We start from the raw sequence: 22,987 nt of genomic DNA on the forward strand, positions 1-22,987 counted from the left end.
AATTGAAAGTTGACCTGACAAGCCTGTTTTTACCTTAGACTTTAGGCGGAAATTCCAAGAGACTCGGCGCGCATCCGAGCCTCTTTGGCCCCCCCCCCCCTCCTCGCGAATTTATCACAGAAGGGAGGCTCGTACGCGATGTACGCGCGAAACGCGAGAGCGTTAGCCGTTCGATGATTATTATTACGATTATTAATTGCCGCTACCACTACCAATCACGGTGGACGACGACGAAAGGTCAAACGATGGAACAAAAAAAAAAAGAAACGCCGACGCGACAACATATTTTTTCCTCTCTATGAGTGTAAAACTATCTAATGCAAAAGGGAAAAAAAAGGAACTTATTACTTAACTATTAACACTACTTAACTCGTAAGGAGCGACATAATTATATAAGGAATAATATATTATATATACATATATTTTTGGTCATTACACGGGAACGTGTGCGAAGCGAGAAAACAAGCCAAGGCTTTTGTTGGCGCGCGTAGGTGACGTTTTTTCCACAGAGAGGCGACAATATTTCTATAATCTCGGTTGTTTCGAGGCCGGCGTTCGACGCGAGCGCGTCCCACATTTTCGGGCACGTTGAATGCACAGAAAATACCGGAGAGGAGCGATCTTCGTTGTCGAAACATTGCCCATAGTTTGCTTGTTTCTCCAATTCTTTTATTTACAAATAGATTCTTTTTAATATTGTTTAAATAAACGGGACAAATTTTAGATTTTTTCACATTTATAGACACGATGAATCTTATTTATAAGGGTCTTGAAATCTTTTTTTTTTCCATTAAATTAATTTCTATTCAGTTTTAATTTCTTTCTAGCGTTTTTCTTTATCTTGCAGAGTTCGACGATGCGACAAGCTCTCTTCTCTTTTTCCGAGCAATTGCGACGACGAGGATCGCGATCCTTTGAATTGAAAGAACGGTCCACAAATCCAGGCAAAAGATGCAAACGCAAAATTGGAACGTAGGATAAAGAAAGAGGAGATTAAGAAGGAAGGAAGGGGATATCGTTGCAGCGCGCGCCCGCTCTCGATTCGATTTCTCCGATACCGAAAAGATGTTTTTTCTTAAGCGCGAGACGCCCACTTTTTGATACGAATACAAATTTTCTACCGCGTAGAGGAAAAAAGAGAGAGAAAGGAAGAGAGGCTGCAGTTGCAGCCGCGCGAGCGGAATTGTATCGTTTCTTTGCGAGGGAAAAGACTCAATTATGAAACCTAGGAATGCGTTTTAATATCCGATCTTTTCGTTTCTTTCCTCATCGACTCCCGCGAGCACACGACATATTCATCGGGCAATCCAGCAGACTTTTATCGTGACGCGTCGGGAACCTCTTAGGAAATAGCGCGTCTCGATCGTCCGTCGCCGGTTAATGAAATAACGACGATACGATTAATTATCGAACGAATGACGAATTGACGAGTTGATTCGAGCGGCCGCGCATGTCTCTCCCATTCGGTTTTTCTGCGGATTCGCACGCGATCGTGCACGTCCAATTATGTTCGCGATTGTGATAAGAGGGAAAGCACACTCGGGAATACGATAAATTTTTTCCGGATCGATGAAAATTTGGAGTCTCTGGATGGAGTCTGAATTTTTATCGCGCGTATAATTGATAGTTACGACGAGAGAAAATGACTTGTACAAATGTCGATACGATGACCTCAGTCAAAATTCATCGAATTTTGTCTGACGTGAAATTAAGATAATAATTTGATTAGGATAGACACACCGTGTATCTAATTCAGACTTGAAAATTTTTCCTATTCCAGCTATGTATATATATGTTGAAGATAATTATTATGTGAAAATTTATAGAGATAACGATATTTTGAATTTGCATATATATATTTCTTGGGATATAATCTTCAAATTAAATGGTAAAGGTTGAAATTTTTGTATTTCTCTGATAAGTCGGCGAGATGTGCACGATCTCACACAGGGGTATCTCGTTGTACCTCTTCGGTTATAAAATTGCGTTTCGCGAATAGACGATCCGCGGATGGAATCACTATGAAAGGACGATTTCGTCACTTCGTTAATATGGCAGGCAGGCCGTTGGACCAAAACGAAATCGACGGAGACGAAAAAGCCGGAACAGGACGGATCGGAGGTCGAACGCGAGAAAACGGCGACAGAAAAAAAAAGAGAAAAAGATATAAATAAAACGGTGCTGTAGTGCGGGCCAGGATTTCCTATTTTTCTCGCATAGTCGAGGCGAAAACGACGCGAACAAGTGCATGTAAGAGAAGGGAAAAAAAGAAAGATATAAAATATAGAGCAGCAGAGCGCAAGAAACGAAAAAGGATGATCCACACGCACTCATCTCATGACTCTCTTTAAAAGTAAACGACTGAAAGACTCTAGGCTGTACATAAAGCATAAGGCATGTATGTTCGGTGTTTTAAAAATGCAAAAATTCCTTATTAACGCAAAAAAAATTATACCTACGAAAAAAGTAAACCATATTAAGCAAGGCTACTCTCTCGGTGTTTTTTGGAACTAAACTTAAAATTTACCCTATTTAAAGCAAAAAAACCGTGAATAATGTAACTTTAAAGAAAGCGCGCGTAAACGCGAAAACAAGTTATATGAGTGTAAACGTTAAGGTCTCCTTAGGGTTAAAGAAAAAAAAAACACAAGAACAGCAACAAAGCGAAATGCAAGCTAATTATGATTGTGTGTAAACGTAAATTTAAACCTTCCCCCTCTTTACCCTGTGTCCGTTAGATCACTTTTTAACTGTCCACCTGTCTCCCCCTCCCCTCCCCTCACCGCCCTTTTTTCTCCCCTTCACTTCACACCCCCATTACACAGAGACACACTTTCGACAAAGATATACATATATATATATATATATATATATATATATATATATATCACTCTCGATGTGTGATCCGAGCTACTCGATGCCTCGAAGTCTTTTTCTAAACATTCACCAGGCGTTATTATATTATATGCGAAAAGGAGGGAAATATGTTTATACACTTGTTCCGCGACCACTAATTCACTCATCCCCCTCGACACCCTCTTCCACAAACCGCCCTCCTATACCCGCGAACTCGCATCATCGACAACACCACACCCAGAAACTTAAGCCTCGATATCCCCTATCGAAAGATTTATCGTTAGATGTGAAAAAAAAAATGATATTTATCGTGCGGATGATAGTAAAATACGTGCGTACACTATGATTGTCGTTAATTCAACTTACGGTTACGAGATGTTTCGTCACGACGTTTGGTGCGGTCTATAATCGGCGAGTCTCAAATCTCCGCGATCCACTTTTTTTCTTTATTTTCACGAGAGGACAAGTGATGCGCCGGGGAGGAAGAGGGCGTGAAAGTGAAAAGTGTGCGGGACCAACTGTCCGCATCCGGTGTCGTCGAAAATAATTCGCGGTTACCACGGATATATGTGTCTTCTTCGTCCATCGTATTGCTCGTAATTGAATGAAATTCTCTTGCAGGCAGAGCTCAGTCGACGATCAAATTGTCGTTGGTTTCTGCAATTTTGCAAACATTCGAGGAAATTCGATCGGAAAAGAAATTTGAATGATTAAAGTAACTTTTTTTCTTTTTTTATAGAGGTAATTAATTATCACGATTTATATAGATAAGAGAGATTTTTCACGGAGATGTTTATATAAGTTTGAAATAAAAAGACTGAAAATTCAAAATTGATGAACCGAACGACCAAGGGAACTTCGATGTTTTCGACGCAGACGATGCGGATCAAATTGACTCGCACAACTTGGGATGGGTTCGCGACAGTTAGTATTGACACGTAATTAACGAGAGACGTCCGTGTAATAATCCCCTAGCGATACATGTCTGTCGTGGCTGTTTATAAACTATCTACATACATCACTTGTTTCTCTCGTGACAGGAACCGAAAATTCAGCATTTCGTGCGACTTGAAAGTTGTAGATTGCTATGGCAGATGCCCATAGCAGATTCTTTCTGGCGATTTTTTTCTAAAGTCTATGCAGGAATCTTCGTTTTAGAAATTTGCAACTATACGCGATCGTCAGGAGAGTGAGAGAGAAAGAGAGATGAGAGAACTCGAGGCTAGGCAAGTATACCGTTGTAGACGCGATTGTTGAAGCACTGTCGATTTTTTCAGTTCTTTTTTTTACGGGAGAGACGGCGGGACGAGGCGACACGACGAAAGCTTCCCCTCCCCCAAGTCAAAATCGTATTATTATATTGTTCTCCGTTATCGAGAGATTAAGATTGGGGTCTCTTTTGTGCTCGCGCATCGCACGACGGCAATCTTCGTCCAGAGACAATTGGCGGGGAAGATCTCTGATGTTCTTTTCTTTTCTTTTTTTATATCGTTATCTTTAAAATAGTTACTCCGAGGACAACGCAAGGATCCGAGAGAAACGCGAAAGACGTCCAAAGACATCCGGAAAATTAGGGTGTCTTTAGACTCGGTCTTTTGGGTGTTTGCGTTGCCACCGGAAGCGTCTTGTCCGTCTTCGAGAAGCACGATGATTGTCGTATCTGCGATAAGAAAAAAAAAAGACATGCATTCGCAAAAGAGACGTGTAACTTTGTTCTTCGCGGTCGAAGAATTCGGAAGAATCCTTTGATCCATCGCGTCTGTGCGCATCCTGTCGTCCCCCCCTTTCGTCGCGGGCGATACGCTAAACAATCCGGCGAGTGACGGATTGGTCGAATATATACGGGGAGAAACAGAAAAATCTTTAAGAATTAAAAAAGATGATATATTATATTAAAATATCTGTGATGTAAAAAGTAACAAAATTTTGATGTATATTTTTCACAAATTATCGTAACCAGCTAGTGTATATGTAATAAGATTACGGATATATTATATATATAATATATATACATATATATTATATATATTATATAGATATCTATATATATAAATATATATATTGAAAAAGAAGAAAGACTATTGTAATTACGGTGTGCGAAGACAAAGTAAGGGCAAGACGAGTGAGGGAAGACGGCTGACGGGACAAAACGAGCAAACAAGGGACAGAAAGCGATAGAGATAGAGAAAGAGAGTGTGTGAGAGAGAGAGAGAGAGAGAGAGAGAGAGAGAGAGAAAGAGAGAGCGAAAGAGATATATAGATAGGTAGAAAGAAAGGGATACGGAAGAAGCGTGATTGCGAAATTACGTTGATCCACACCGGTGGTCAGACGGGACCAAGATGGCGGGCATCGCTCGGAAAGTCGGCTCCAAAGATTCCCGTTTTTCGCATTTTCCCATTTTCTCTTACATCGGGACTCGATTCGGGAGGAAAACAAAGGGATCCTCCCGCTCGTCCTCTCGTCCTTCACGCTTAAAGGAGAAGGGTGGGGGGAGGAGGAAGGATGAGATCCCCTTTTCGGATCGCGCGGAAACAAAATCCTCCGACGATTCTCTTGATTTCGAAACAAACTCGTCTCGAATTTGGATTTCGGACGCGACTCGAACGATGGGAAAACTGGAAGATTTGGTCCGATTGGCCCTGAAACGGCTCAATGTCAGCTACCTCACAATATTGTCACGTTTGGTATGGTACGAAACGAGAAACGTTTGTGTGTCATGAACGTGGATGTGGAGAAAAAACGACTTTCTCTCTTATAACTTGATATTTTCCTTGAAAAATTCAATCATTTCATTGAAAGAATTGAATTGCAATAGTGAAAATTTTGCATTCCTCTGCATAATTGCGTACATTAATTTATCTAAAATTACAGTAAAAAATTGTTATGTAAAGATAGATTATTGAAAACTTCTTTTCAGTTGCAATTTTTGAAAATTCATTTTAAGTTGCTTTTAAATTGTAAAATTTCTATGATAACAATATAGGTTATTGGACAGTTAAAATTGAAATTAGAAAAACTTATCAAGAGGATCAATACTCTCGATTTTTTTAAATATAAGTTTTCTTTCATTTATTCTCGAGTTTTATCCTTCTTTTTGGTTGGTGTCGCGAGTAGAGGCTTCCACGGACACACGGACGTCAGCGGGACGAGGTCGTGTGAAAATGGTCTAAACAGTTCCAAATTGTGCCTAAGTTATGAGAGATTACGTTTTTTACGACTCGCAGTAGCACGAACGAAAAATAGATGAGAGTATCGTAGCAGCAAACAGATTCTCAGTTCGAGCGCGCTTGATCTGGACGACAAGGGCGAATACGCGATAGAGACAAAAGCGATATATAGAGTTTCTTATTAAAGTAAATTAAACAAGGGTGTAATATTACCTACAACATACGTTCCAGGGCCGTCCGGCCGCCATCTTGCGTTCAACCTTATGTTCCGTTTTTTCGAATAAGTGCAATTAGGTACACGAACACACACACGCGTACACTGACAGACACCTATTCATGCTCCGACGTACACACGAAACACGCGCGGGATCGCACACACACATACACACACATTAAAAATACACGAGAGACACGTCGAGGAAAAATGGAGTAAAACGAACTGTTACACGCTAAGTTACCGTTTTTTAAATTCTATTTTCAATTCACGCATTCTCGAATGTTGGGATTTTCGTGATCAACGAAGAGCTGGCCTGTCGTTCATATAGGGGTACACACATATACACACATATACACACGAGACACGTGTACACAATCAAGCGACCGACGTCGATTCGACGAAGAGAAGGGGGTTGCCATCGCGTTACGTCGCGGATCTTCCCCCGAAATTTTTCGACGACACTTTGCGCTGGCATTTGTCGCAAAACGACAACGGGGACGAAATCTCTGCATGCTCGATCTAAATTCCTAGGCTGCGATGCACTCGGCTTGCCATTTCCGGTTGCGCTCGTGTTTGACGAGGATTCGTTATCGATTCGGCGATGACATTTCACATGGTTTTTTTACATTCGACGACATTTATCATATATTTATACAAGCGTCATCCACTACTGTGGAGTTGATTTTAAAACTGATAAAAATGTATTACACTTTGAGAAATTGTTGATCATTACACGCATTAGTGCTTTTCGTTATATTGTTTCAAGCCATTTCCTTTGTTTCGGGAAACGTTAATTGTAGAATGAATCAAACAGGATTCTTTACAAAATAGAGTTTAGTTTTATAGAATTATTATAAAGTATAAAATTAAAAATAATATGAAACAATATAATTTAAATTATATTAGATTTATATTTAATTATATTTAGATTTTTATTAAAATGATAGTACACAATTATTGCTTATTTCTAAAAAAAAAATCTATCACCTGGATAATTTTGAAAATTTAAAAATTTAAAATACTACATCTTCTTAAAAGAAAAAATAAGGCATAAAAATTCCAAAAACTTCTTAATTTTCCAAGTTTATAAATCTAATGATGATTAATGATTAATGATTACACGATTTATTCTATTGCAATAAAAGAGTTTATATATATCTTACATCTTGTGAAATATTAAATATTATTTATTATGAAATATTAAATAAATATTATTTATTATAAAGTATTAAATAAATATTTGGTGTAAAACGCATGCAGGATTATTGTGATATCTCGTCGCTAAAATTAGAAAATGATTGAAGAGGAGGAGGGAAGATCCGCGCGTTCGCGAATCCGGCAAATCCACGCGAATGCGCCTGAACCAATGTAGTAAATCAGGAGAAGGTCTCTGTCGTCGGTCGAGAGAACTCGGTACCTTCCCGATCGAAAAGCTTTAATAGGCCGTAGTCATGCAATGACTCTAAAAGACAAAAAAAGCTCGCTGATTGAGCTTTTGCATCGTATACGTCGATCGACCGCGCGCGCGGAGACCGTAAAATAATTGCAAAAAAAAGAAAAAAAAACGAGTACCGACCGAATTGTGTTCAACTGGGCGATTCGCCGTCGTCGTCGTCTCGACGTCGGGAACATGTAGATAAGGTAGATAGATATACGACGAACAAGTCGGAAGATTTGAGCGCGAGAATGGCAACATGGGGAAAACTGGTGCCGAGATCTCGTCTCCGAGGTGCCGCGAAGACGGCGAAAAAGAGAGAGAGGGGGTGCTTCTTGCGACTGTCGAGGGTGCGATTCGCGACAGCTGAAAATGAACGAGCTCTCCGCGAGATCGTACATTTTCGCCTTTTTCTACTCCGCTCTTGACAATCAGAATTCGGTCCGCTCCGCATTTTTAATCGGGTAAAATGAATATAAATCACTGCGTATATTTCTCGAATCGCAAAAAGCAAAATATCATGAAATAACGGATTGATAAATTTTCGCGCGGTAATTGAATTGTGTATTGATTAATCGAAACGGCTTATCCTTTAATTTGTGTGCTGAATATAATCAATCATAGAAATGAAGCAGATTACGCGTTATATCGACGCGATGCCACCCGGTGAATTTAATGTGTCTCTAACGCAATCGGCGCGTATTATTTTATTAAGATTACACGCGAAGAAATTATCATGATTAAATTGTCGTGATTCTTTAATCCTCGCTGTCAAAATTGTTATCCCGCCAATCAAATTAATCGATTCCTTAATATTTTTCGATCTACAAAGAAGTTTTCATTTGACTTTTTTTTTTAAATAAATTAAACTGTTTTAATTATTTTATTACTTAAAATTGCCACAAGAGAGAAGGTCCTGAAGACTGCATCCTCGACAGTCGCGGATCTCATTCTCGCCTGGGGGCGCCGATCGGAGACGATCGTTTCCGGCACCGACTCAGCCTAGACTCTTCGACTAGTAGCGATTAGATAAATGGCGCTGGTACTACGCAGCCAGCTAACCGATGGTACTCGTAGTTTGGCGCTTTAGTTGTTTATATATATCATGTTCTTTTCTATATATACTATCACTACCGTTAGATCCGACTTGGCTGCGCGAGTCGCCGAAGATCGACGACGAGGCGAGATCCGCGCTATCGAGACGACGAGTGCCGATACTATCGAAGGAGCAGGTTTTCGTTCAATTATCTCGAAGATTCGCAAGCGATTCATTCGAGATTATTCGCCGAAATACTTCTATTTTTTACACGATTTCACGTCGAATCGATTGGAATATAAATCATCAGAGTGTCCTAATTTTTAAATGTTCTTTGAAAGACAACACTTTGGAAGGGAAGAAGGAAACTGAACAAAATCGCGTTACATATCGAGGAGAATATCGAAATCGAGCGTCGGTACTCTAATCATCTAATCAAACGTCAGTAGCAAAACGTCACGCACCTGAACACGCCGGAACTTCAAAGTACGACCAACTAGTTTACGGACCAAGTACGCTGAATCGCCGGTTCAAACAAATCAATCAAAAGACACACGCTGAGAGAAAAATGTCCCCTCGTCTCGAACGCGCGGCATCCGCCGACGACGACCTCGACGAGCGGCCAGGTCGGATCGCCCTCTATGGGCAACAGTGGTTTTAACGATTAATTGAGGAAAAACAAAGTTAGAAGACTCTACGATCTCGTGGGAAAGAGATAAATTAGGGAAACTAAGCATCCGATCCCCTCGGAAGATCCCCGAGCCCCTTCCTCCGCACCACCCCTTCTGACAACAGGATTGACCACCTTTTCCCCCCGCTGATGAAAACCACCACCCTACGCTCTTATTGCAGCTTTCACGCACAGCTAACTTGTCCCCCCTTCCCCCCATTCTCCGCATTCGCATACTTGGCGAAACAGCATACCGGAAATAAAAGGTACACGCAGTCTGCTCTCTAACATTACAGCTACAACAACATTGCAGCCTCCCGATACCAGTCGTCTCCTTACAGTAAATTCGACGGGCCGCCGAAACGGGATCGAGAGAGATTGTCGCGTTCGTGACAAACAGACGCCAAGATCGCTCTAGATACGCGCGATCTAGATTAGCACTCGACCAATCGACAACGGAGCATATCACACGAGGACGGCCGATCCGGTTGACGGGACGTTGGAATGCTTGTTTCGGGGAGAGAAGGGGATCGAGCAACGGGAGATTCAACTCGGGGTGTCGAATCTCGATTAATCGCGACGATCGCGATTTCTCACTCGCTTCTTCATCTCTTCCCGAGAGCGTCCCTCGGTGTCGGATCCCGGGGTCCTTGAAACGGGTCCAATCGGTAGATTAGAGGGCGTAATCATGGCCGCAATCTCATCGATCCTGGATCGGACCTCGGGCTGCATACTCGCCCGGTGCCCGGCGATCGAAGCAAAAAGAAAGAAAAACAATAAGCAAATAAACAGAGAAAGAACCGGCAATAACACATACACACTATACAGGCAACAATAGACATTTCACTCAGCATGAAGGGCACGAGGCGATCGCGCGGTCCTCACCGCGCAACGATCGCCCTGCGACAGAGCAAAGAAAAAAATAATGCAGAAATATAAGCAGGTATATATACAGATTAACTCTCTCTACGTCACATATACATATTATCCAGCAGTGATTTACGCTAATGCAGATGCCACGAGGAGCAATGCAAAAAACAAAAAAGAAAAAAAAAATAGATAAACCAGGATCGCCCCTCGACCTCGAGTCGCGATCGAATCGACAGCTTTTCGGGAAAAGGGACGATCGATAGGGGGAAAGGACAATGAATGTAGATGACGGGGGATGTCGATCGCGACGTCGCGAGGTCGCGGGCGAGGTATCCCGCAAATCAAAACCCGCAGTCAGTGCAGAATATAATAAACGATAAGTGCAGAGGAAACAAACTACTATAGTATAAAACACAGAAAGGTATATTATATATATAAAATATATTAATTATTATATTATTATTATATGATTCTTATATGATTATTATTATTATTAAAGGATACATAAAACAATATTATTAATAACACCGAAAAAAAAAAATACTATATTACTACTCTATTATTAATTATTATGATTCTTATTATAAATTTAATGAAGACAAAGTAACATTCCAACCGTCAATGTGCCACACGACTTTTTATATGCTCTTAAGGAAAACTAAAAAAAGATGCTAACGCGCGATGAGTTAGGGGGTACGCGAGATTAAACGGTACCGAGATGATCGTCGTAAAGCAGCGAGGAGAAGCTCGAAGCGAACGCGTTCGCCTAACTATCGATAGGGCTCCAGGATTAAGAAAGGCTCGAGGGAGAAAGGAAGGCTGACTTTAACGGGCGCCCAAAAAATTTTTTTTAATTTTCATCGTTGCTTATCTCGGGTTAGGTGGAATCTTTTACATATATCGTACAGGGAATTTTCGATTCGATCTATTTCTTGCGACAGAGAGTAATCGAGAACTATCGTAAGACGATTAAAAAAATGATATTTGAGATCCTCGATATCCTTCGATGTAAGATTCGGAAATTTTAGATCTTGGGGCTGTGAAATTATATCTAATTCATTCGCGATTGATTGAAACGTCCGTCGCTTCTTATCGAGTGTCAGACAGGAGAATCAACAGAATAAATGACGCAAAAAGGTTTGTCGTTAAATTATAACGAGAGAAGCTTTGGGGACGTGCCAGAAATGTCGTTGAATTAATAACAAAGGAGAAGATAGTCTTCGAGTATTTTTACCTGTCAAAATACGTTTATAATTTACGGGATTCGAGAACGATTGTGCGGATCACATACTTGGACGAGAGAGCTTAATGTTGCGTGCTTTATTCGGAATTTTGCCTCGCTTCTATTCCATGTTTTCTATGTCTTTGTACAATCGTGAGGGTGGTAAAAATCGTGCAATTTAACACGGCTACCGTCTACGATAAGTGGATACGAGACGAGGGAACCTTCTGTAAAACTGAACATGTCGCATAAAAGAGCCAGGGTAAATATCTCGAGGGGACACAACCTTCGAAGACGACGAGCGTTCTCGATTTCTCTCGCGAACGATAGGAGAAGAGAGGGCATCCTCGCGTTTTCCTGCGATTGATCTTATCGAGAGAAAATGTGTTCGCCGACATCGGCGACAAATCCGGACGAACGTACGATTACGATTGTGTAATTAAGTAGATGTAGGCGTGTATAATTGTATCAACTGGCTAATTGATTACGTGCGTTAATTGCCGTAAAAGTGACTATTATTGTCATTATTATTATTATTATTATTATTATTATTATTATATTATTATATTATTATTATAATTATAATTATTATTATTATTATTATTATTATTATTATTATTATTATTATTATTATTATTATTATTATGTGATTATTGTTTTAAAGGTGAGTGTAAGAGATTGATGCATGAATGTGTTCGAAAGTGCACGAGTATGGACGATGAGAGAGACGTGCTCATGGGTAGACATGGATACGCATGTGTATGTGACACATATACACGTGAAACGTTATACAACATATACATTGTTACTGCCCAGATGTAAAGTAATCCACACAAGCAACCTCTAAGGGATTTACACATGCATATAAATATACAAACTATGTATGAAGACACACACACTCTCAAATATCCTCTCAAACATGTGTTTCTGGATAAAAAATTAAATTTATACATATATACATGTGCATAGAATCACGCGATTGTGCAAAATCGCGACAGAGATACCTTGGAAAGCACCTAAAAAAAGAAAAAAAACACACACACACACACATGCACACATGTACAAACACATGCATAGCATGTAGATTCGCGCAGAGATTCGTGGACGGTTATTTGCCGGATCGCGTGCATCAAATGCAAAACCAACAGAGAGATAACGTACGTACGACTTACTTTATTACAATATACATACATATGTATGTATGCATACGTACATGTCGATCGAATGTTGGTCGACGACGCTTGACCGACATTGCCATCATTATCATCCTATCAACATTATCATTCCCATCATCATCATCATCATCATCATCATTATCATCATCATCATTATTATCATCATCGCCATCGTCGTTGCATATTATATTGTCGTCGTTAAGTATCCTTACAAAATCGTTATGATAATTATCCGTTTTGCAAACGGACGCTTCTTTATACAAGCGTCCCTTCTTTGCCTTAATTAATCGTCGTCTACGAATTACATTTCGTCAAAAACGACGAACTTATATATCTGCGACAAACGTATCTTTTTACAGAAAATTGTGATACCGCCAAATAAAGTATTAATAATGCTAGAGTGCAATTCTAAAAAAAAAAAAAAGATTCTACAGTTCTATTCTGATCTTCCTTTTTAGCGAATGGCACATTAATCTTTCGAGTTTCCTGATTCGATGGTTTGATCGCCCAATTTCCTCTTTTTTCTCATCGCTTATTTTTATCGTCAAACTCCCGAAGGCATTTCGAAAATATCATCGTTCTGGCTCTCATCAAAATTGCTCCCTACGCGATGACCTCTTGCACTTTCGGAAATCTATTCTCGAGCTTTGTTGTACTTATTGACCTATTTGGACACAAAATATATATCGCACTAGATACGAACTAGACTAAATTGAAACAGTAGGAAAAATTCAAGTATAATTAAATAAATCAATGAAAGAAAGCATCAGCGCAGATATATCATTCCAATATAACGTACGCACACATACATATGTATTATAAATATTAAGGATTAAACACGTTCGTTTCCAACGCTACAAGACCTAATCTTTATCGAAAATTTCAGAGGTCGAGATTTTTTTTATCGTTTCTTCGATTTTCAAGCGACATCATATCGAACGTCAGCAGCAACAATCAAAAGCACATGTGTTCATAGACGCATAGGCCGAAGAATTCGAGAGATCAAAAGAAAAATGCTAAAACGAATAGAAAAGGAAGGCAAAAGAAGGTGGGAGAAGTAAAAGTCGTCATTGAATGCTTCTCGATTTCCGTAGAATGAATGTCCGACTCTTGATCTTCTTCGCGAATCCCTCTCGTGAGAGGATCAATTTTTGTTTATCGATCTCCCATTTCGTTCCCGGGATTCTCGTCATTCCACAATCATTCCACCGCTTCTTCTACTATCGTACTGAATAATCGTTTTCTTTTTACCGCATCCACGTGATCGTCAGAAAGTCTGGAGTGTGGAAGGCTACGCTAAAGTCATTCCAATGAAGATGCGTACTGCAAATTCCTACATTGCATGATGCTTTACTCTCGTGGCACACCTTTCCCTAATTTTGACAGGTTATATAACAACGACAGACGTCACATTTTTCCGTTTTGCAACGTCCGCAATTTAAGGACAAGTTAGATCGCGTGTCCCTCGAGCGCATCGAGGAACGATAATCTGCGAGAAGCCCGAAAATATTTTCACTACACGTTCGCTCTTCGACAACGGCAAATTTCCTGGCAGGTGCGCGGAAGGCGCCCATCTTGCGCGACAATGCAAGCAAATAAGGCACGCGTGACCGTAAAGATGCGTGTCCCACCGAAATATCCGAACGTCGTAAAGGAAATGGAAAGGAGAGAAAAAAGAAAGCCAAGTCCCAGAACTCTCTCGAGTGACGGTTAAGGCGAATGGGGCGCCCGTTGGGACCTTGCTTAAGAAAAGCGTCGTGAGATTAGCGTGATTAGTTAAATTACAATAATCCTAAAAGCCATACATTCCCGGGACAAATATGTGGCTTGTGGCAGTAGAATGATGACGTTAGCCAAACCGCATATAATGTCAGCGATTTTTTCTTTTTAAAGAATATGCAAAAGACCAAGACAGTACTTAAACGTCCCCTTTAGACGTACCATTTAAATCGATGGATAAAATCCCACGAGCCCTATCGATCTAGCTAAAGATCCATCGAGCTACAGATCCACGCTGCTTTACCACGATGTGGTCCAACGTGAGATAAATCGTAATTCTAATTTGGTTGTATATATAGATTGTGCGAATCATATTTGTACATACCGCGTAGACGTATATACGTTTTTCTGTAAAGTGAGGACACGTTTTAATAGCTCCGGTCGATCGAACCGATTCTTCTTCATAGGCAGAAACACGCTTAGAAATCCGTTTTAACCAGCCACGATCCTACGTTAAATACTCATCATCGATGACGATCGTATGATTATCTATCAAAAGTGTTAACAGACTTCTCGCGTGTGGCTATCCTACGATCGGCGTTTCGGGAATCGACCCTCGGTGTTTTCCGAGGGAAAAATCGCGAAACCGATTTAATAAGAGGCGAAGAAAGAACGCGTGGCTAGATCTATATTTAATAATAATGTATGAATTTCTCTAGTTTTTCCGCCGCGATCGTCAAGTGTCAATATCATCGAAACGCCGATCGGTGGCCCCATTGTATATTATCCATTGTTTTTCGCTCCTCAAATGATCCGTGTAACACGATAGATGTTTCTCAAGGCACGACAAATCGCCCGGATCATCGAAACGTCGTCGATCGCGATCGAAGAAGCAGGGGAGGAGCGTGTTTATTCTCTCTCTATTATCGCCGATCGAGTCTTATTAATTATTCGCTCTCCCCCTCGCTTCGAGAGAACGCAAGTCTCGTTCAACAAGAGAGAGAGAGAGAGAGAGAGACTCCTCGACTCGCCGAGGACGGGGAGAAGAATTACAATCTCAGGATTGATCAGTCGCGATCGTCGACCTCCCGACGATTCGGCCATAAGAGCACCCCCGCACACACCCATTAAACAGGGCGTTTAATTAATCCCCCGAGTTAATCAAGCAAACAGAGCCAGTTCTCTATCGCGGGCGCTTTTATTGAGCGCGCGCCTTTCGGGCGTCGTTGTTTTTATCGTTGTATCCAGCACGGCGGGAGCTTATTTCTTAAGCGAAGCACCCACCCTCCCCCACCTCCCCCTTGCCCTCATCGATCCCATGCGATCCCTCTCGATTCGATCCCTCGTAGGAGGACCCGGGGGGTTCTCTCTACCATAACAATGGCAGTAGCGGCGAGCGGGTCAGTTCCAGGCCCGCCGACAACGTTTAACAGCGCGTCTTTTTTTGTACCTTACTTCTTTGTTCTCTTGTGTCCCTTCGTGATCGTTCGTCAAGTACAACAATAACAACAACAACAACACGACGACGCGTAAAAGCGGGATATAAAGCGCGTATCCTTCGTACCTTCTCGATTGGGCTCTCGTCCGATGCTCGATCGAGCCTTTAACGCTCTACCCTCAATTTCTCCCTCCCATTTTCCTCCCTCACCTCGTCCCGGACGGTCTCTCCCCCTTTTTTTGATTTATACGATGTATCTTGTAGTTGTTAAGGTACCCGAGCTAAGTCCGAGGCGTATCGAGGATCGGACACTTCTCTCGACTCGGAATAAATTGTTACGATGCAAGGGTTGTTACGCGAGTAGTAGCGTGTGCATGTGTGTGTGTGTGTGTGTGTGTGTGTGTTAAGGCTTCCCTTAAAAAGGGAGGTCTTAATCAGGCGCGAGAATAGAATCGAGCGTCTCGACGGTAGGAAAATATGACGGGAGTCGATTTATCGTTGGCTTTTTGGAACACATTCGCGTTAAAAATTATCGCGTATAAATATTCTAGAGTTATTGACGCGGGACGTGTCCCGCGTTCGCTCTCCGAGGGCGACAATCTTATTGATACAATTGGCGTCGCTGTGATAATTGTTGTCTTGACTGTGAATCAGTATATCAAGAAAAAAAAAAGGAAATTAAAAAATAAAAAAAAAGACAAATCCGTCGAATGCCAAATGATCGTTGAAGGGAATTCCCTCTGTAAATTTAGACAATACGGTCGCGATTGAAAAGATGCATCGCTGAATCAAAATTAAGGAGGAACGAAACGTGTATTTATAGAAATGTGAAAAAAAAGTAAAACACTGTGCTAAGGAAACTACGCGACCATGAGAGAGAGAATGGCAGATGAGAATTGAGATCTCGATCCAACGATATGCCTCGATAACCGACCCACCTACCCCCCCGCCCCGCCCCCCCTCTCCCCTGTCTTAGATGTAAACACTTTCCCGTAAGCTTGAAGAGGGAAATCGTACGTAAAGCATGCGACCATACATACATTTACCTACACTTCTCTCATTGCGAGACACACACACACACACACACACATCACTCACAAGCGCGACACGCGGGTATTACACACACGCATATACGTTCGTAACGAAGTATACAGTCTTAGTGCAGTGTTTCATATAGTTAGATAGAGGCGGCGAGAGAATATTTTTTATATTCTACATGGATTTTACAGTTATATATTATCGTTTCGTACCGGAATGGAGAAAATTTAAGGCGCGTCTAACGCGGCATATAGATATGCATATGTACTATATATACGAAATCACACATAACACACACACACACACACATATATACACACGCGCATACGCGATCTCTGAAATACGTGTCGCCAATTATTGTTTAGATCGCGATTGTGTATCGATTATCGATCAATCTTATTGCGGTAGGCGCTGTCGTTTATCGTATATACGTGTATACATATACGTACATATACACACACACACACACACACACACGCGCGTACGTATACACAATAGCGTAACGCATACGTGTCGTTCGTGCGATCTCGTCGACGATTATACATATATTATCTCATCGCTCAGCGACAATGCGACAGGTTTATCTAAGGGCTTCTCGGAAGGGTCGATCGATTAAATGCGGATATCGGCAATGGATGCAACGTGACCGATGCATCCCTTGCGCTTTCTCCTTCCGGCCCGAAAGCTTTTTTTTTTTTACTCCTGTTCCGTGAAAGACGGTGCCGAAGGAAGCACGGCAGGATCGATCGCGAAGTATCGCGCATATCGGGCATTTTGACACGCATCTACACACGTACACATATGAGAATACAATGTATTTGCAAATTAATTTACTGATCGTTTTTCGGCGGAACGAGATAGTCGGAGATCGAAATCGGCTTCCTTCTCGATTTTCTGATAATTTCGTCGCACGAGTATCTTGACGTGTCGTATGTAAAGCGTGAGAATTTATGCTTGCGCCGATTTCGATCTTCGATCGAAAGCGAAGAACGAGAAAGGGAGGCACACACATAAAACACACGCGTACATGCGCCGGGCGAGAGCAATTTCGGAAGCGAGTTGACGTATACAAACGTATAATATGTATGTAATTAGAATATTATTGTTTAAAGCGTATAATTAGTAGTGTTACTTTCGTTGCGGCTTTGTTTGAATGACATGTTCGAGGCGAGGTAACGATTCCACCCTCGTCGATCGAGGCTGCATCTGCCGAAACAATGGCGGGTCTATCGCTCCAAAGCGATTCCTTTGCGTGGATAGGTTTATAAAATAATCTATAAAATAATCTTTATCGATTAGGAAAACATTTTCCACGAAATTATCGCAAATGACAGCATTTTATTACTTTATTATAGTAAATATAATATTGTACAATCAAATTTTTTTAGAGTGATATGATTGGAACATGATAGTTGAAGACACCTTCGGGTGGATTCGAAGCGATCGTTTAGATTGTTTTAGCGATAAATCCGTCATTTTGAAGGCAGACGTCGAGAAAAAGGATTTGTGGGATTTGTAAATTCGACGCTGGCAGAATCGGCGCCGAAAGAAAATGTCGCGCGACAAGATGCGAAGGATCGAGGAAGGACGTTCGCGGGGAGAATTAGGCGAGTAATAATTGACGAGGCGTGGCGAAGTGGAAATTCATCGGCGGTAGTCTGCTACTAATTGGACCGCGATCAATTTTCGAGAAACGAGCCAATTTCGCGCCCTAAACCAATTGAAAACTCAAGAACTGTTGATATTGTTAATTGTTAATGCAAAGTCGGGATATACGTATATAATATATATGTATATCCCGACATATAGATGAGAGGTGTGATCTGAGATCGGAAACTGATGCTTTTTTATTAACACGCAGCCTCCTTTTGACAATTAAGCACGCACCATCGCGTGAATCCATGATTATCCTTCGTGATTGATAATATCGGCTCGATGCGATCCTCAGGCTTATTAAACATCGAACGTCGCGTTTTCCGATATGCGCCAAAAAAAAGAAATCCAGGTTTCAGTTATCGGAAGCTGGAGCACTCTATCTGCATATTACTATCGGAGGATATTAAAATGCTATTGAAGATACTTCCGACCGATTATTATCATTGAAGGTGGAGGCTTTAATTAAATTCTGTTTTAATAATAAAAAAATCTGGCTTAAAAAAAATTGTACGTGTAAAATCTCCTCTGATCTGTGACACATGTACAGATTCGAAGATTCTGAAAGTAAACACCGTCGATAATTTTCCACTTCGTTACGAACGCTGCAGACTTTTTGCTACTTCTCATACAGCAAAAAATATTGCAGCAATATTATTAATATTGCAGCAACATTGCAATATTGCCGCAATATTGCTGCAATGTTCTGTGCTGTATGGGTTGTTAATTCTTTTTTACGATCGACGAGAATTAGAAAGCGTGCAAAAATTAATGTATAACGATATATATATATATATATATATATATATATATATATATATATATATATATATATAAAATTGCGACAAAACAAATTTCATGTAAGCCTTTCGAGCGTCTTTCGAGCTGCAGCGGCGTGCGATGAATGAAATGCAGTCGAAAGTTGAATTCTTGAACGAGAGAATGAGAACGAGACCAAGCGGAGAGAGAAAACGAATATGAGAAGGCAAGTAAGAACGCGCGAAAATTCGAGAGAGAAAGAGACAGAAAGCGAGATCGACGTAAAGTAATCAAAGGGCATTTTGTTGTGCGATCTCTGTGAATGAATGCGAGAGAAAGAGAAAGAGAGAATGGTGAAACGATCGCGGTTGCGTACGTGGTTCGTAGTTTTCAAACATGTGATACGTCAGCCGGCAAGCTCGACTTCCGGGCATCGGAGAAGAAGCCGGCCGGGTCTCCTTCCGGTCGGCGAATCAAAAAAGAGGGCCGCGAAAAAGTGTTGGAAGTATCGCCGGAGGTCGACGCTGGCTGGGTGGCGCACCTTTCGAAGGTTCTTTCAAGTGTAGAACGCTCTTTTGTTGACGGTTGATTGTTGTCAAAATGTGGTTGTGAGGTATATTACTATTTGAAGTATATTAACGCGAGAGAAAGAGAGAGAAAGAGATCGAGAGAGAGAGAAAGAGAGAGAGAGAGAGAGAAAGAAAGGAAGAAAAAGAGAGAGTTATACGAGGGGCGGATGTGACGCGGGCTCGGCGAGGGATGTCGCGCGATTTCGACCAACGAAATTACAATTATAATTACAATTCGATCCCATACAGCACAGAACATTGCAGCAACATTGTAATATTGCTGCAATGTTATTGAAAATTGCAACAACATTGTAATATTGCTGCAATATCGCTGCAATGTTATTGCAAATTGCAGCGACATTGTAATATTGCTGCAATGTTGTTGCAAATTGCAGCAACATTGTAATATTGCTGCAATGTTCCGTGCTGTATGGGATAGATCAGTCTCGCGGAAAGGATTTTTCCCAACAAGAGGGAATCACGCGAAAATTTTCGCCGCTCGAAGTTGCGTCGCCGTCCCTTGTCTTACGAGGAGAGACGAGGGGGAAAACGTGCGCAATTCGCGGGATTTCCCGCCGAAAGGGGCAAATTCATCGCGCGACGCGCGTAAATTTGCCTCGACGCTGTTGATCGTCGAGAGTTCGTTGAACGGAAGCGATTGCTTTATAATTCCGCGACCCGTAACTGATACGGTCGCATCCAAAAGTGAAACCGATCGAATCGATTTCATCGCAACCGAGTGTGTCGAGTTCTCAAATTATTTATTCGCACTGCAAATGTCATTGGACGATACGAAAATAATCGCTCGTATTTTCTCAGCGGCTGTCTAAATAATCTAAATAATTTGTTTTGTTACATTTTATTGCATGTACTATTAAAAAAATTACCCTCGACTCTAGATCACTCAAAAAAATCTAATCTATAGATTTCTTAGATTTTTTAGATTATTAAAATAAAAATTTAAGAAATCTATAGATTGGGTGATTGAATGTAATTTTTTTCTACTATGTATGTTGATATTGATTTAGATTTGGTCTACAAAAATTTTTATTAATCGATACATATGATAATTAAATTGTATAACGAAAAATTGGCGATTGTGAGATTAGAGATTAAAAGAACGACGAGGGTCAATTTAAAAAAACGCAATTTATCGAAAATTATTAATAAAAAATTATATACATATATTGTGATTAAACACACAGGGTGATTAGATGAAATAGAAGGTCACAAAAAAACTGAATGCCTCCTTTCGCGAATGACTTTGCAAGCGCACGTTTTTCCCTCGCGGAAAGACGAACGTACACACATACATACACATATACACACACACACACATATACACAGTCGTCTCCGAAAGAGAAGCGCGCGTACAACTGGCATTATATATACACTATACGCGGAGTCTGATCCGAACATACGTTAGCGCCGACGACGAATCGATGGCGCCTTCCCGCGTTTCCTCGGAGACGCTCCGACGAGGACGCGGACTCGGCGGAAGAAAAATATGAGACTGATACAAAGCAGTATTCGAGTGCGAGAAATTGTAAAAAAAAAAATTCGCGACAAATTACTCGGCGTAGCCTTAATAAGAAAGATTTAATTAGGTTTATTCGGCGATCGGTCCCCGCGACCAATCCCGGCGACGAAAAAAATTATCTCGATTGGCTGTAAACGAAAAGGAAAAGAGGGATAGGTAGGGGAGAAAAAAATAAAAGACACGTACCTCTCGGCGAGGGTCGACGCCCTCGAGATGTCCGCCCTCGCGCGACGACGTATCTCTCTTATAAATATAGTGAGAATATAATGTTATTAGGTAAATTTAAGCGTACTTTTTAAAAAGCGAACGAAGAGAGTGGGGAGGGGGAGAACGGAACGCAATGCCAGTTGTAGAAATTGATAACACGCGAGGGGGATGCTGAGTGTCTCGATCAAGATACTCGTCCTCGATGATAACGATGGGAAATAGGAAAAGCGAAGCGGAAGGAAAGAGCGCCGTGATCGAGAAGGGGTGGGAAGGGGAGCGGAGGGGAGGAAAAAAGCGAAATAACGGCACGAGGGGTGGGAAGAACGACATGTATGTGTATATATAATCGCGGTAAATATATATTTATCGGTCGTCGGGGATCGACTTTTTTCGTTCTTTTCTTCTTTCATCATTTTTTTTTCGTTACTTTTGCGGTACCGGTCTTTCTTTTTTTTTTTTTTCGGGGACACCCTGTCGCCGCGCGAGATACGATTCGCGAGTGCACGCGAAATGCTGTTCAAATGTATACGCGATAGATTATTTCGGAATACACGGATGTAGAGAGGGAGGGAAAGGGAGGGAAGGGGAGAGTGGAAAGGGGAACAAAAGGAGAAATAGAGAAACGACAGCTTTACCGATAGTGAAACAGTAGTTATTTGCAACACGTGCACACAAACACACATATAAACACGTAACACACACGCGTTACACATGTAAAGCGATCCAAGCGATACACACATACACACAAAAAAATTGTATGAATATAACGTTTGCAGTTAGGTGGGACCAAAAACGACTTTATATCTCTATGTGCATATCCAAGCAACGTGTAATTTAATTAATGAATTAATTAATTATCCATTATTAATGACTAGGTAAAGTAAAAGATCCATCGATAGCAATCGAGAACGATGACGAATGATTAACGAATAATTAGCCTATTAAGTTTGTTTATTGATACATTATTCTATGATATAATTATTATTATTATTATTATTATTAACTTTATTGCCTTTATTATTATTATTATTATTATTATTATTATTATTATTATTATTTTATTATTGCATTGATTAAAATGGCGATGATAATATTATTATTTAAACAATGTTTTAAGGCGATCATCTCTAGATATTGAGTAGAAAACAAGTACGTATCTATAATTATTAATTATTTTTAATTATTATTATATATATTCTTATTATTATTATATTATTATTATGAGACATTTTGTTGTATTATTTTCAATAAAATCAATTGAAAAATATTCAGTTTATCGATTGGTTGGTTTCCGCTTCTCCGAACGTATCGTGCAACTGCATGTTTCCAATTTCTTTTCTGTTTTAACGCCCGTAATCTAAATATTACGACGCGAGAGATTACACGTTTTTTTTTAATTTATTATACGTAAAGTC

The 22,987-nt window shown here is 40.6% G+C and overlaps 1 protein-coding gene across 5 annotated transcripts in view; it reads left to right on the forward strand.

The window, feature by feature from the left end:
* Positions 1 to 22,839, forward strand: part of Eip93f (Ecdysone-induced protein 93F) — a 150,626-nt gene extending 127,787 nt beyond the window's left edge. For all 5 annotated transcript variants that reach the window (XM_083103966.1, XM_083103957.1, XM_083103938.1 and 2 more), the window contains one exon: positions 848 to 22,839. The gene's annotated coding sequence lies outside the window, so the exon portion shown is untranslated. The remainder of the gene's footprint in view (positions 1 to 847) is intronic.
* The last annotated feature ends 148 nt before the right edge of the window (positions 22,840 to 22,987 follow it).

Source organism: Camponotus vicinus, unplaced genomic scaffold (assembly GCF_025532165.1).
Source record: "Camponotus vicinus isolate PSW18456_S1 unplaced genomic scaffold, iyCamVici1.0 SCAF_1, whole genome shotgun sequence".
In the NCBI taxonomy this organism is placed as follows: Eukaryota; Metazoa; Arthropoda; class Insecta; order Hymenoptera; family Formicidae; genus Camponotus; species Camponotus vicinus.